This window comes from Tamandua tetradactyla, chromosome 8 (assembly GCF_023851605.1).
Source record: "Tamandua tetradactyla isolate mTamTet1 chromosome 8, mTamTet1.pri, whole genome shotgun sequence".
In the NCBI taxonomy this organism is placed as follows: Eukaryota; Metazoa; Chordata; class Mammalia; order Pilosa; family Myrmecophagidae; genus Tamandua; species Tamandua tetradactyla.
The window spans coordinates 11,764,835-11,778,511 of NC_135334.1; the positions used below are offsets into that span (position 1 = coordinate 11,764,835).

General features: G+C 39.3%; 1 protein-coding gene and 1 pseudogene across 5 annotated transcripts in view; both read right to left on the bottom strand.

Annotated features, from left to right (window-relative positions):
• Positions 1 to 224: 224 nt before the first annotated feature.
• Positions 225 to 4,129, bottom strand: LOC143644055 (tyrosine-protein kinase Yes pseudogene; annotated as a pseudogene).
• A 193-nt stretch (positions 4,130 to 4,322) lies between these two features.
• CHEK1 (checkpoint kinase 1) overlaps positions 4,323 to 13,677 on the bottom strand; it is a 161,558-nt gene continuing 152,203 nt past the window's right edge. For 2 of the 5 annotated variants that reach the window (XR_013156482.1, XR_013156487.1), the window contains exon 23: positions 12,362 to 12,905. The gene's annotated coding sequence lies outside the window, so the exon portion shown is untranslated. Of the gene's footprint in view, positions 5,406 to 12,361; positions 12,906 to 13,677 lie in introns of those variants that run through there. The other 3 variants (XR_013156483.1, XR_013156484.1, XR_013156485.1) reach the window with 2 other exon arrangements.

The window sequence follows — 13,677 nt, forward strand, 5'->3', positions numbered from 1 at the left end:
TTTTATAAGATTTTTCATGTGAAAAATAAATTTAGGTTTTTTTAGTCTTTCCATGATAAACATAAAATGTTCCATTTTCTGTGTTTTAATAACTGAGTGGGAAATGTAAGATTGTATTCAATAAATAATAAAAATGTTAACAACATTCTGCATATTTACCTCATGATCTGTAAAGGGAAAGAGAAAGAAAGAGAAGCAAAATGAGAAAGGGAGTGAAAAGAAAAGTAAAAAGAAAGAAGGGAAGAAAGGGAGAAAGAAAAACTACACATGAAGGGAGAGAGAAAACTTTTGAAGATATACGCTGTGAGCCAAGATGGCAGCAGAGAGCTACATTTTTTTTTTCAAATGTACAAACTTGTTTATTTTTCTTGGCAATTGAAAAATACATAGCCATTTAAACTGAATACACATTAAGTTAGTGTTTTATTTCCTTACTATACAACTGTTATTACAAGGAACTGCTCCATTGTTAAAACCTAATGAATACCATCAACTTTTCCTGTCTTATTTTTTTTAAGAGCATTAGTACATATATAATTTGTTACCCTTTTTAAAATGCTTAGAAAAATTACAATATCATAGTTCACATAAAGCCCTTTAAAAATCTGATGTCACAGGTTGTAGAAGTTAAGGGTAAATAATGACGCACTCTTCTTAGGAAGACCCTCTTGGTAGAGGAACTCAATACTAAGCAGGTTACGTAAACATAAGAAACAATCACAATTTTTAGTAGCAGACTGTTGCCAACTTGCATGAAGTTCATCTGTCACATTTTAAAACGGTTTGAATTTCAATAGATACCAGGGCACAGAATTTTATATTTCATGATTAAATCAGTTAAATGATGCTAGTTAAAAATTACATTCCTAAAATATGGGGACCTGATGTTATTGCTTTATTTAAAGTGTGACCATAAAATAAGAGTACTTTAAAACATAAATACCAGACTTTCATTTATTAGATTCAGTTTTTCCATTGCTAGACACTTAAATCAGTAATGCTGCTATTCAAATTCATATTTCAAAATTTCTTTCTGACTTAGTCAATAAAAACCAATCTTATTTCATGTTTCACTTCTGCACTTAAAATGGACAAAATTTATCCCCTTTTTTGCACTATTATTATTCTGAATTAGTTTTCCTCCTCAAATCAAATATATTCTAAAACAGAGAAAAAATAGTCACTATTAAGTCTATTTAAAAGATGAATGTAAGATAAAACAAATTTAAAAAACAGAATTTAAAAATGTTTTGAGTAAAAGCTGTATCATTGATGTGTGAAGTCTTAACTTTCCCATTTTGAGGATATAATACTCATGTAGTGTGTATACTAAGAAAAATTATAGTCATACCTTATAATTCTTTAAAAGTCTCAGAAAATAGATTAAGTGAGGAACTCTGAGTGCAGCAAAGCCGTTTTGTCACTTCATGATATTAACATTAAATATTAAATTCCATCCCTCTACCTATAAAGATTTCACATTTTCTTTTCTCATATTTCTTTTAAATACATTTTTCTCTCAATCTATATTCATTAACAGCAAAAGTGCATTCAAGTCCCTGATCTAGTGATATTTTATATTTGTGGCACCGTACACTGTAAGTACATGTTACCAACATCTACAATACCAAGTCTATTTTTTGAAAAAGCATTGCTTAAATTCTGGATGTTATCTTTCATGTTATCTAAAGATTAAAAGATTTCCCCTTGTACTGGCCAGTACAATTTCAACCATATATTGCCTTTTTAAAAAATCAATGCAACTTTATAAAACATTAACTCACTTTCTAGTTATGTTCATTATTCTAAATTAAATTATTCAGAAAATGATTAAAGTGAAAAATGTCTTATTCTACTATCCAGTTCCATGAATGAGTATTAATATAGTACAGTATACTTTCAAATTCCACTTTTGAGGTCTAACATTTAATCAAGTTTTACATGCTGCATATATTCCTTTTTGCTTCTGAAAAACTTGGCCCATTTCCATGCAAAAGGAGGCATATATTAAGATTGCATATTAACTGTTCAACTTAATGAATGCAAGACATTTTTAAAAACTGGAATGGAATTGTTTGGTCCCATGAAGTTCCGTGATTTTAGATTTTATTATGGTATAATTTTTTATGTCCCAAGTTTTGTGTATAATGATTAATAATTTCCCCTTAATTCTGAGTTTGAGGGGAAAAAAAAGAAAGGAGAGGATTTATAACCAGTAGCCTTGTTGCTCTTCATTGTCAGGCTATCACTCACACATTCATCAACATGTTGGCTAGAACTTTCTTTGGAGCCTGAAATAAGTTAGAAAATTGATCATTGGTACTTTAGAGTTTAACACTCGGGGGAAAAAAAAGTGGTTTTGGGCAACCGTGTCTGGAAGTCCAGTTTACCATTAAAAACATGCAGAGTGAAGATTTTCTTCTCTGAATTCCTGTACATAGTGAGGAATTCTACACAAGTTCTTTATATTTTGGTAGATTTGTGCATATAAAAATAGGCTACTTGACTTATAAATTTTCTCCTGGTGGTACTGTGGCTCTGTAGCAGTGAAGTAGTCTTCCAAGAAGGACTGAATATATTCAAATGTTGGTCGTTCATAAGGGTCCTTCTTCCAGCAAAGGTTCATCAATTCATGTAGGGATTCTGGACAGCCTTGAGGGCAAGGCATCCTGTATCCTCGTTCCACCTGTTCCAGCACTTCCCGGTTTACCATGCCTGGATATGGTACTCTGTCCTTCATTACTAGTTCTGTCTGTAGAATTCCAAATGACCACACATCAGACTTTATTGTAAACCGACCATTCAGTGCAGCCTCAGGAGCTGTCCATTTGATTGGAAATTTTGCACCTTGTCTTGCAGTATATTCATTGTCTTCTATTAACCTTGCTAAACCAAAATCTGCTATTTTGCATACAAGGTTTTCTCCTACAAGAATATTAGCAGCCCAAAGGTCACGGTGAATATAGTTCATTCTTTCAATATATGCCATGCCATCAGCAATCTGAGCAGCCATATCAACCAGTTGTGGGAGCTTCAAATACTTTCCATCTCCCTCCTTTAAGAAATCTAGTAAACTCCCTTTTGACATAAATTCAGTGACAATGTAAACTGGCTCTTCAGATACAATGGCATATAGTGGAACAAGTTTATCATGTCTTAATTTCTTCATGATCTGAGCCTCTTGAAGAAAATCTTCTGGCATCATTTTACATGGTTTTAATGTTTTGATTGCTACTTTTGTAGTTCCGTTCCATGTTCCCATCCATACTTCACCAAAACATCCTTGTCCTAGTTTAACCTCTAGTCGCAAAGATTCTCCAGGGATTTCCCAAGCATCTTTTGCTAGACCTTGAGTCTGGGGTTTCACAGTTGGACACACAGTTGTCAACTTTTGGCATAAACCATCAGCATGCTCTGTGTAGTGTTTCACCAATTTCTGCAGAGTATAAAATTGTGCTCTGGTTGTGATGTAGTATCCACCATTGCCAAGTTTCCTAATTTTGTAGTGTTTCACATTGTCACCTCTTACCTCATCCCAGTCACGAATAGAGAGGGAATAAGCACCTTTAGTTGTTTCACTCTCTCTTACCGAGAAAATACCTCATTGATTCCCAGGATTCAGAAGTAATCTTTCAGCATCTTTTCTCCCCATTTTGCCAAAATACCATTCTGCCTGAATGGAATCTGCCGGTGCTACATAATTGCTAGGAATATAACCATTCTTTCTTGTAGCAATTTATCTTGCTTCCCACCAGTCTCCTTCCGAATTGTTAATTATTTGAAATCTTTCACCCTTCTTAAGTGAAAGGTCTTCTGTGGTTCTAGCTTCATAATCATATAAGGCCACAAATATAGTAACACCACCTGTTAAACCAGTAGGATATGAAGTTGGCACCACCGAGAATGAGGAAGATGCTCCTCCAAAAGGTGTCACCCCTGAGGATCCTCCAAATGGTGTTATGGAAAGATTGCTAAAATTAACAGATGTTCCCTTTGTAGACGATGACGGTGACATTGCAGTGTGCTCTGCTCCATAATGGGTGACACTTGTGCTGACAGGTTCTGGAGTGTTTTCAGTTCTGTATTTAATGGCTGGACTTTTGTTCTCCTTACTTTTAACGCAGCCCATTATTAAATCTGTTTCTTAGCCGGGATCGCAGGAGCCGCTGCCGCGGCAGCTCAGGTGGAGGGGGGGGGGGGGGGGGGTCGGTGGGCGGCGCGAGGCCCGCGGGGCCCTCTGCCTCCTCCTCCACCTCCGTGTCCGGGGGCACCCGGCGGCGGCGACGACTGAGAGCTACATTTTTAATAAGAGAAATGTTTTACACTAAAGAAGACAAAAATCTTCCTTTGAACTAATTTTCTTCCAAAAGAATTTCTTCCCAAATTTCTTGACAGGGTTAGTGTTACTGTCATTCACTACCACTGTCACATCTGTTCATCTCTCAGCCCACGATAACATGGCTTATTTACTCTTCTCCAGTAAACCACCAAGTTTCCGAAAAACAATGACACTGTTCCATCCCAGTTCCCCTTCCACATCTTTGACCATCACCCCTGTATTTTCCTGAGAGACAGGGGTAGACTTGCATTCACTCTCCTTTTACTTTTGTAGTCTCTATTTTTATAATTTGTCCATCTGTCTTTTACGGCAACTCATTAGAAAACTCTCCAAGGCTCAAAATTTGGACTATTGGTAAGTGCTGGGTATACCTGGCATTGAAAGTTGATGGTCCTAAATTTCCTGTTCTGAGACCTTGATATCTTTAGGGACTTTAAGAATCCCTGTTTATCTATTGGATGTTTCTTCTTGAGTTTGTCTTTAATTCCACAGACTCCTCTTGGATAACATGGAACCCATCACATTTCTGGGCATATGGCAGCCACTTCTGAACTAGTGGGATTAGAAGCTAAACTCTCAATCAGCCACAGAAATACAGCGATTGTGAGGGATGAGGAACTGCAAGGCAAGGGTAGTATATGGTGATTTGTAGATGTGGAATGAAGCAGAAAAGTGAAGCAGGAGAAAACTAAGTGTGCTTCAAGAGGAAGGAGCCAATGGGCAGCTGAGAAAGTGAAAAGGTATTCTTGGAGAAGATGGGAGGATACTGCAGATACATAAGGAGACATGTGAAGAGAAATAGGACCAGAAATGCCAGGGACAGGAAAGGAGAGAATGGATGAAGCACCACTGCCAAAGTTTCTTTTGCTCATGCAAAAATTCTTTTGCTATGCCAAAGGGATAGCAATTACTGATATTTCCTTTGTGTTGATGGTCCTCGATATTTAATTGTAGAAATCTTGACCTTGACAGCAAAAGCTGGAAATCTTCAGGTTCCTAAGATACAACTTCCAAGCTTTACAGTCATTGGAACAGTCTAGTTCAGTGTGGTTGTACAACCACCCATCTGGAAGAGAATGAGATTCCTATTATTCAGTGTCAAAGAACAATTCCTGGAGATCAAAGTGAGAGTCTTCCCCACCCACACCAAGCCTGGTCTCCAGGGTAGAGACCTCCTACATGGGTTCCCTGACACAACACCTTTCCCTACACAGTGCCAGGACTGATGTATCAACTCAATCCAGCAGAGCCTGGCTCAGGCAGCATTACCTTCCACTCTGAAATAGAAGAAATCTGTGATTCTGCATCTTGGGCCTTGCGTCACGGTGCAGTTGCCCGTGCCTTCCAAACACAGACCATTTTTATAAATTTTGCAGACTATGCACAGTGTGGATGGAGCTGGGGAAATAGACATGTGGACTGAGTCCTGATTGGATGACTTTAGAGCAATGTGGGCAAGGGTGTAGACAGGACCCAAGGGTTCCACCCCTGACCTCACACATACGTAATTTGGGGGCCAAACATATCCTAAGATATTATGCCCACTGGGCATTGATGAATGGAGTCTTCAGTAAAGGAATCTCACATTCCATAAATCATAAATATCCAGGAGCAGAAAGATGAAGTGTTACCTGCTGCTGAAATGAGGAATCCTTCAGAGGTGAAAAATAAACAATAAACTATCTGTTTCAAGAGGGTAACTGTGAGTTCCAACCTTGCACTTCAAAGGTCCTTAATAAGTATGCCTCCCTAAATTTCCTCACCTTGGAGCTGGACTTAATTTGCCCTAGGACAGTTCTGTGCTCACAGTCCCATAAAATTTAGGTGAGGTCCACAATGTGAAGGGTAACCCCTTAGCCATGTGCCATTGTTCAGAGCACATCCTAGGCAGCTACATACTGAGTAGTACATACACACTACTCACTGAGGCCAAGAATCTCTTGGGAAGTGGAAAGAGCCCAGGACTGCACTGACTTTTAGGTGAGGAGACAGATTTAGTTTCCCAAAATTTCCTACTCTACCCTCACAAGAGTCACACAAATATGCAAAAATATGTGAAACAAGGGTTTGTACCGATTCTACATAAGCTTCTCAGTACCCTCATCCAGTTCCTAACTGTGCCTAACATTGCTTCTATGTAGGAGGTCTTGAGAAACCAATAACTCTATGAGCTGCAACAGCCCTAATTCAAGAAACACCCTTTTTCCAAATCTAGTATGCCCCAAGGAATGACTGACGCCACTCTGAACTGGGATGGGGACAGCCAAGAGCAGCTTCAGACCTGGGGCAGGTCATCCTAGAACCTTGTCTTTGACCCAGCCTCCCCAGGCCTCCTAGCCAAGCTGCTCGGATCATGAACCCAAGACTGGTCACAGCTAGCCACACACACCCTCATCCAAGCTCCCTGCCTAGCTAGCAAATGACCTCACCCACTACTTGGAAGAACATAACAAGGAAGGCTCCCAGCACAAAGAGAAGACACTTGTACATCTCTGAAGATTCCGTGGGGATACTGGAACAGAGGAACAAGGTTCCCAGGAAGGACTTGAAAAGGCTTCTCTATTGTGGGGCTGTGAGAAGGCTGAGAAATCTGGATGTGCTGCTCTTACATGTGGACATAAGCTTCTTTAGACACTTGCCTGTGGGTGTCTCACTGCCTCCAGGCTCAAGTATATTCCTACTGGGCTAGCCCTTTGGACATTTCCTAGGACAATGAATGCCCCTGCAGCCCACTCTTGTTCACATGAGGCTGCTCTCAGATGGGCAGGGGACAAGCTGCTCAACTGATCTGCCAGGATCTTCAATGGTCACTGGCCCCTTTACTCTATGGACATCCTGTGTATCAGGAAATGCCCTCCACTATCCCGGGGCCAAGAACAGAGGCTCCTGGTCTGGTTAGGGCTTGTACTAAAATGTGATTTCTTCTGGGTCTAACAACTCCCATGATTCCCTCCTCTCCAGTCCCAGGCCCAAAGCCAGTTAGCAAAGTTGAGGCTAAGCCACACGTTCAGGGGCTCAGGATGCATTCCTCTAAGGGAAGGTCCATGGCTTTCACTTTTCTTTTATCCCTCCCTAAGTCTGTGCTCATAAGTGCATGGTGCACCAGGACAGGTTTGCTGTTGGCAATGGTGCCAATAGTTAATAGCAAATACTTATTTGGTATTTTCTATTAGCAGAGACCTAAAACTAGCACATTCATGCAACCTCTCAATTAGTAGATATCTTAAGCTAATCATAATCATATAAAATATTCAGCAAATAACTATCCAAACAACAGAAATAAAAGGGCCCTAGAGAAAGTGATTTTTTAAAACAAAATATGAATTGATTCCTGCTATGTTCAATCCTTTCATTTCTCTAGACTCCAAGGAATCAGATGGCCTTTTTCTTATTTTTATTTTTATATCTGTTGAGACAAATTGTTCCTACCACAGTTTCTCTGATTTTACAAGCCCATGGCATTCTCAGCTCATTCATCATACTTAATAAAATAACCAAACTTCATATAGACTCTGCAACTTGCCCTGCTTCTCTTCTGGGTTTGTCTCATGCCACTTCCTCTGGAAGGCACCCTTTCAGGAGGCACTTCCCCTCTCACTCAAATCTTGCCAAGCAAATAAAGCTTGTTGTGTGCCAATGCCACTTCGTGGTCATATCTTTTCCTTGCTCAACCTAAACATGGGGCTCACTACAACATGCTTTACTTTGAAATACTTTCAGTGTGATGTACCTGATATATCTAGAATGCCTTTCATAAACACACCTGGAATTTAAAGCTTTCAGGGACATGACCCACATTAAAATGTCATAGAATTATTACAGGAATATAAAACGGAAACATTTTATGGCTGAAATAATTCCCTATTTATAATTGCTATCATGCAAAATCACTAAGAAATCTTATAAGTTAAATCTTGATCTGGCTTTATCCTAATGCTACAAAACAAAGGACCTGGGGGATGGCCTTGCAATCTCAGTATTCTCCATCCTTCACCTGCCTCTCCTGATGATCTGTACTTAGAATTATTAGGAGCATTTGACTACGTAAGTTCTCTGATTTTTTTTGAGGCTTACTAGGTAACCCACTCCCTTGTGTTATCTCAATATGAACCTTACTATATATTCCAGGAATTTTCCTAAGTACCTTTAAAATGCAAGAGATCATTTTTAAGACAGGTGACAAAGAGCATACTCATGGAGGGCTAAAGGAAATATTCACCAGTAAGCCTAAGATTTATTTTTTAAAAATTATGAAGGGGTAGGGTAAAAAAATCAAACTTCACCACAAGTCTTGCCCTAGCTACTGTTCTACTTGTCTTCTAACCTAATATCATCAAAATACAATTCCTTCTGGAGTGGTAAGGGGTATAGAAAAAATATATAAGGGGAACAAAGATTAAACTATATTGGGTAGAAATACTATTGGTCAATGAGGGGAAGGGGCAAGGGGTATGGTATATATGAGTTTTTTCTTTTTTCTTTTTATTTCTTTTTCAGAGTGATGCAAATGTTCCAAGAAATGATCATGTTGTTGAATATACAACTATGTGATGATATTGTGAGCCATTGATTGTACACCAAGTATGAAATGGTCATATGTTAAGAATGTTTGTGTTTGTGTGTTGTTTTGTTTTGTCGATAAAAATATTAAAAAAAAAAAAAAAAGATACAATTACTATGAGCACCCTGTTGGGGCTGCTACTAAAGGAACCCATAAAAGCAAACACCAATTCACTATCTATTTCAACACCAAGCCCACCAGGACCCCCCACCTCCCTAGAAAACAGAGAAAAAAATTTCCTGAACTGGGGGTTACTCTGAGCATCTTTTGCAAAAGGAACATGCAGCACAGCCTGAAACACTCCCTGAAGAAGGGAGTCAGTGATGGAAGAGTGCAAAGCATATCAAAACATTGATAGCCCACGACTCTGCCAACAGTTGGGCCCTGCCCCCACCTAGAGGGCAGTATAAGGGTAAGGCACCCAGAAAGCAATGCCTTCCTTGGAATGGCAGCCTGCTTAGAAGGTATCCTTCCTGAGGACAATGTTTAAGCTGCTGGTGATAAGTGCTGCTCTGCTGTACCTTCTGGATGGTGAGTGCGGAAAAATGTCATAGAGTGGGCAGTGAGATTTGGTGGCAGTCAAGGAACTAGGCTGGCTCAGTTCAAAGCTTGTATATACCCTGACCCCTCATCCCTCAAGGATGAATTCCTTTTTGAAAGCCATCCACTGCATTTTCACTATGTTTCCACATTTTAAAAGTAAAATAAATACAATCATTACCAAAAAAAAAAAAAAACAAAAAACTAATTCGTTGACCAACTCGTTCTGATGTGCCCTGGGACTTTCCTGGCTTTAGCCCTGAAAGTCCAACATTCCAGAAAACCCCCTTTTCTCATGCAAATAGGAAAGGTTAAACATTTATGTAGGTAATAACCTTGAAGTTACTAAAATATTTAGACTGACTGACTCTGTTCAGTAGGGTATTGGTTATTTTAATTTTATTATGCATGATTTTGTGTATTTTTGAAGTAGTCTAGAGTAGCTAAGCTGCTTAGCTACGGTGACCAATCCCAGAAATCTGCCCTCTACCCTAGCAACAACGGTGACCAATCCCAGCCTGACACGTGTCCCTGCATGCTCCCAGCCTATATAAGCCTGTGCACTTCCTCAATAAAGCGGACGCCTTCCACTCAGAAAAAAAAAAAAACACTAAACAGGAGAACTATAAAAATCTTTTTAAAATGATACCAATTCCATTCATTGGTCCTGCCCTCATAACCCTTGGCCCATCTCCAGCCCTCTTGGTTAGGATCAGACCCATGTGACCCAGTTAAGCTGAAGAACTTAGATTTGGTGGTTGTTTCTGTTTGTGGTATTGGTTTTGTGTTACTGTCTAAAACCAACTAGCCCCTGACCTAGTCAGACTCACCTACCTAACATTTCTCTCCTTTCTCATTCTCATTTAAAGGAAAAAAAAGTTCAAGAGAAAAATATTTAATCTTAACAATATAGCATTAAATGATACTTATTAAAGCCTATTTATGAGAGAGAAAATGTTTAAACTAATTATAAACACTCTAATTAATATGGTGAGAGGGAGATTTGATGATAAAATAAATAATTAAAATGTCCACCATTTTCACATCAAAACCCCCTTAAGAGGAAGAGAAAGGAGGGAAAGAAAGAGAAGAGAAGGAAAAGAATGAAAAAGAAAAAGAGAAAAACATGATAAAGATGTAGGGGGGGGAAGGGAAGAATCAAAAGGAAAGGGAGAGATAAAAAAGAGGGCTAAAAGTAGAGATTCCTAAACATGAGATTCCTGCACAAGACTTTGTGCATTACACAAAGAAAGAAAATAAGATGATAGTCAAGTTTACCTTTGCCTTAAAACATGCTAACATTGTTTTTCCTACAAAAGCTGCCCCATGATTCTGCAATGTCTCTATCTACCACTCCATGAAGCTTCTCAAAGCTTCTTTAAAGAATTGGCCATACTATCTCCATTTTCTCTCTAGCCACAAATACTTTTTATTGTTTTGGGTTTTTTTCATTATGTTTCTTGAAGATGATTGTATAATGATATAGCTTTCACAATGTGACTGTGTGATTGTGAAAACCTTGTGTCTGATGCTCCTTTTATCTACCTTGTCAACAGACGAGTAGAACATATGGAATAAAAATAAATATTAGGGGGAACAAATGTTAAAATAAATTTAGTTTCAAATGCTAGTGGTCAATGAAAGGGAGGGGTAAGGAGTATGGTATTTATAATTTTTTTCTGTTTTTATTTCTTTTTCTGAATAGATGCAAATGTTCCAAGAAATGATCATGATGATGAATATGCAACTATGTGATGGGTATTGTGAATTACTGATTATATATGTAGAATAGAATGATGAAAATAGGAATGTTTGCATTTAAAAATAAAAATTTTTATTGGAGTAGTTTACAGAGAAAGTACAGAGTTCCCATGTACCCCCACCCACTCACATACACAGTTTCCTCCCCTCCATTACTAACATTTTGCCTCAGTGTGGTAATTTGTTACTATTGATGGAACAATGTTATTATAGTTATACTATTAACTATAGTACTAAATTACATTAAGGTTAAGACTTTGTGTTATACAGTCCTAGGGTATTTTATTTTTAGTCTTCTATCTATTAACACAAGTTCATTTTAATCTGGCTTCTGCTTCCACTTTGCCACTGAATCTGCTCTAACCAAGGTTATCAAGAATTATGAAGGCCATCCTTTTATCATTGAACTTCTCTAAGTCATTGGGCAATGCCAACCACTGCCACTTAAAACTTCAGATTCCCTTGATTGCTGAATACTTTTACTTTTGGTGAGCCTGCTATCTCTCCAACCAGCATCCCACATTCTATGGGTGTTACCTTCATCCAATCCTCTAATTTTAGTGTTTGTTAAAATTCCTTGCTTTTCCTACAACTCTTACTGCTCTCACGATTTAACAACATAGATGTCCTTCATTTGCCTGCAGCCATTTGTGGTCCCAAGTCTACCATCTCCAGCCATGAAATTGCCCCACATCTTCATACCCATTCCTCTTTATCCATTTACTTGGCCCTTCGTTTTCTGCAAGGCCAATAAAGAATCCATTCTCCTTGCTGAGATACTCTCTCCTTCAGATTTTGGTGTGATTAGAAAACAGGCAGCCAGTTCAGTGAGGAGATTAAAGAAAAATGAAAAAATGAGAAAACATAATAGTGGGTGTTCAGATTATTCTTTGGATAATTGAAAAGAATCAGAGGTATAGAATGGGGGAGAAGGAGTGTGTTCATTGATACTGAGGAAGGAAACAGCAGCCCAGGAGTAAAAGACTGATTTAAAGTAGGAAAAAACTCTTAGATGGGATGGGAGGATATTGTGAGCTTATTAGGAGCACATTTTGGAAGAAATGGGGCTAGGTGGTACTTTCAATCTTTGGATTCCCTAAGGTAGGGGCAGGAAAATAGTAAGAAACTAAACTAGTACTTTAAAAAAGAATTAGCAGTCAGGCAGCCTTAAATGTCTATTTTCGTTGCATTCCCAAGTTGTCTGTTGCAGAAGTTTCTGTCTTTACAGCAGTTTTCTTGAATTACTATTTGCTTAGAAGGAAGGTAGATTTTAATAAGACAGAACTCTGAACAGTCGAATATTGAGTGGCTATAAATCCACCCTGCAGGGAAAGAAGAAAGGAGGGGATGGCACAGCTTCTACAGGCTGAATGGGATATTCAAACACAAGGACCCAGAACCCTGTTTAGAGCTTCAAAGTAAAGGAGTCTTTCACCCACCACCTCCTGACAGGAGCTTCAGGGTAGGGCATGCCCACCTCCCACCGAGGGCTCCCTGTGACAGGAATTCACTACCTGGTTCCAGAGAGAAGCAGTCCACTTTAGGATGGCAGGGCTTTAGCACCCACAATTTTACCTTGCTTCGAGCTCAGATATATATTCTGGGTTCTGCAAAATGAATTTTTCGTCATGGTGCAGTATCCTTCATCTGTCTGACATTGGCCACTTCTAAATTTGGTGCAATATGAGCACATGGAGGATGAGGCTGCAAGAGTAAGGCATTGAGGCTGAGGCTTTGGTTGGTATGGGAGGGTGGGAAGAAAGGGGCTGGGCCCAGGAGGGTTAGGGCAGAGACCCTGGAGAGAGCCTAACTGCCTATGACATAGTATGGTGCCTGAAATTCCTTCATTACCTTATTCCCATTGGGACTTGAATGTTCCTGAGGCTTCCACACAGATTACCCTCACCACCACCACTACCAACACCACCACCACCACTACCACCACCACCACCACCACCATTAAATATGAATAACCCTGGATAGGGTTACAGAAGCTAACAGAAGGTTTACAGAAGAACCAAAGGGCCCAAGTTTCAGTAGGATAATTACAGCAGTAGTGGAAGGAACGTGGAGGAGACAGTGAGAGTGGAAAGAAGCTTTTAGGACCTGCAAACTCAGGGATCCCCCATAAGGCCACTCAGACACTGACCAAGGGCCCTGCAGTTATGCTGGAGCTAGGAGACTTGGGCTTTTTACTTCCTAATCATCAAGACTTACCCATCTTCCTGCAGCAAAAATAAACTTGCAAGCTAAATACAGTTGACACATTTGCTATTGAAATGGAGCCTCCATGCAAGCCTTTCTGTGACCCATGGTTGCTGGCTCTAAGCCTCTTAGATGGAAATGATGGGAAATCATGTATCTGCCTCTTACAGCAACCCAACTACACCTAAGCATAAAGGGCCTCCAACCTCATAGTGCCTTTAGCAGCAACTGCCCCCATAGGGAGCCACTGAGCAGCTTCAAAACCGCTGCC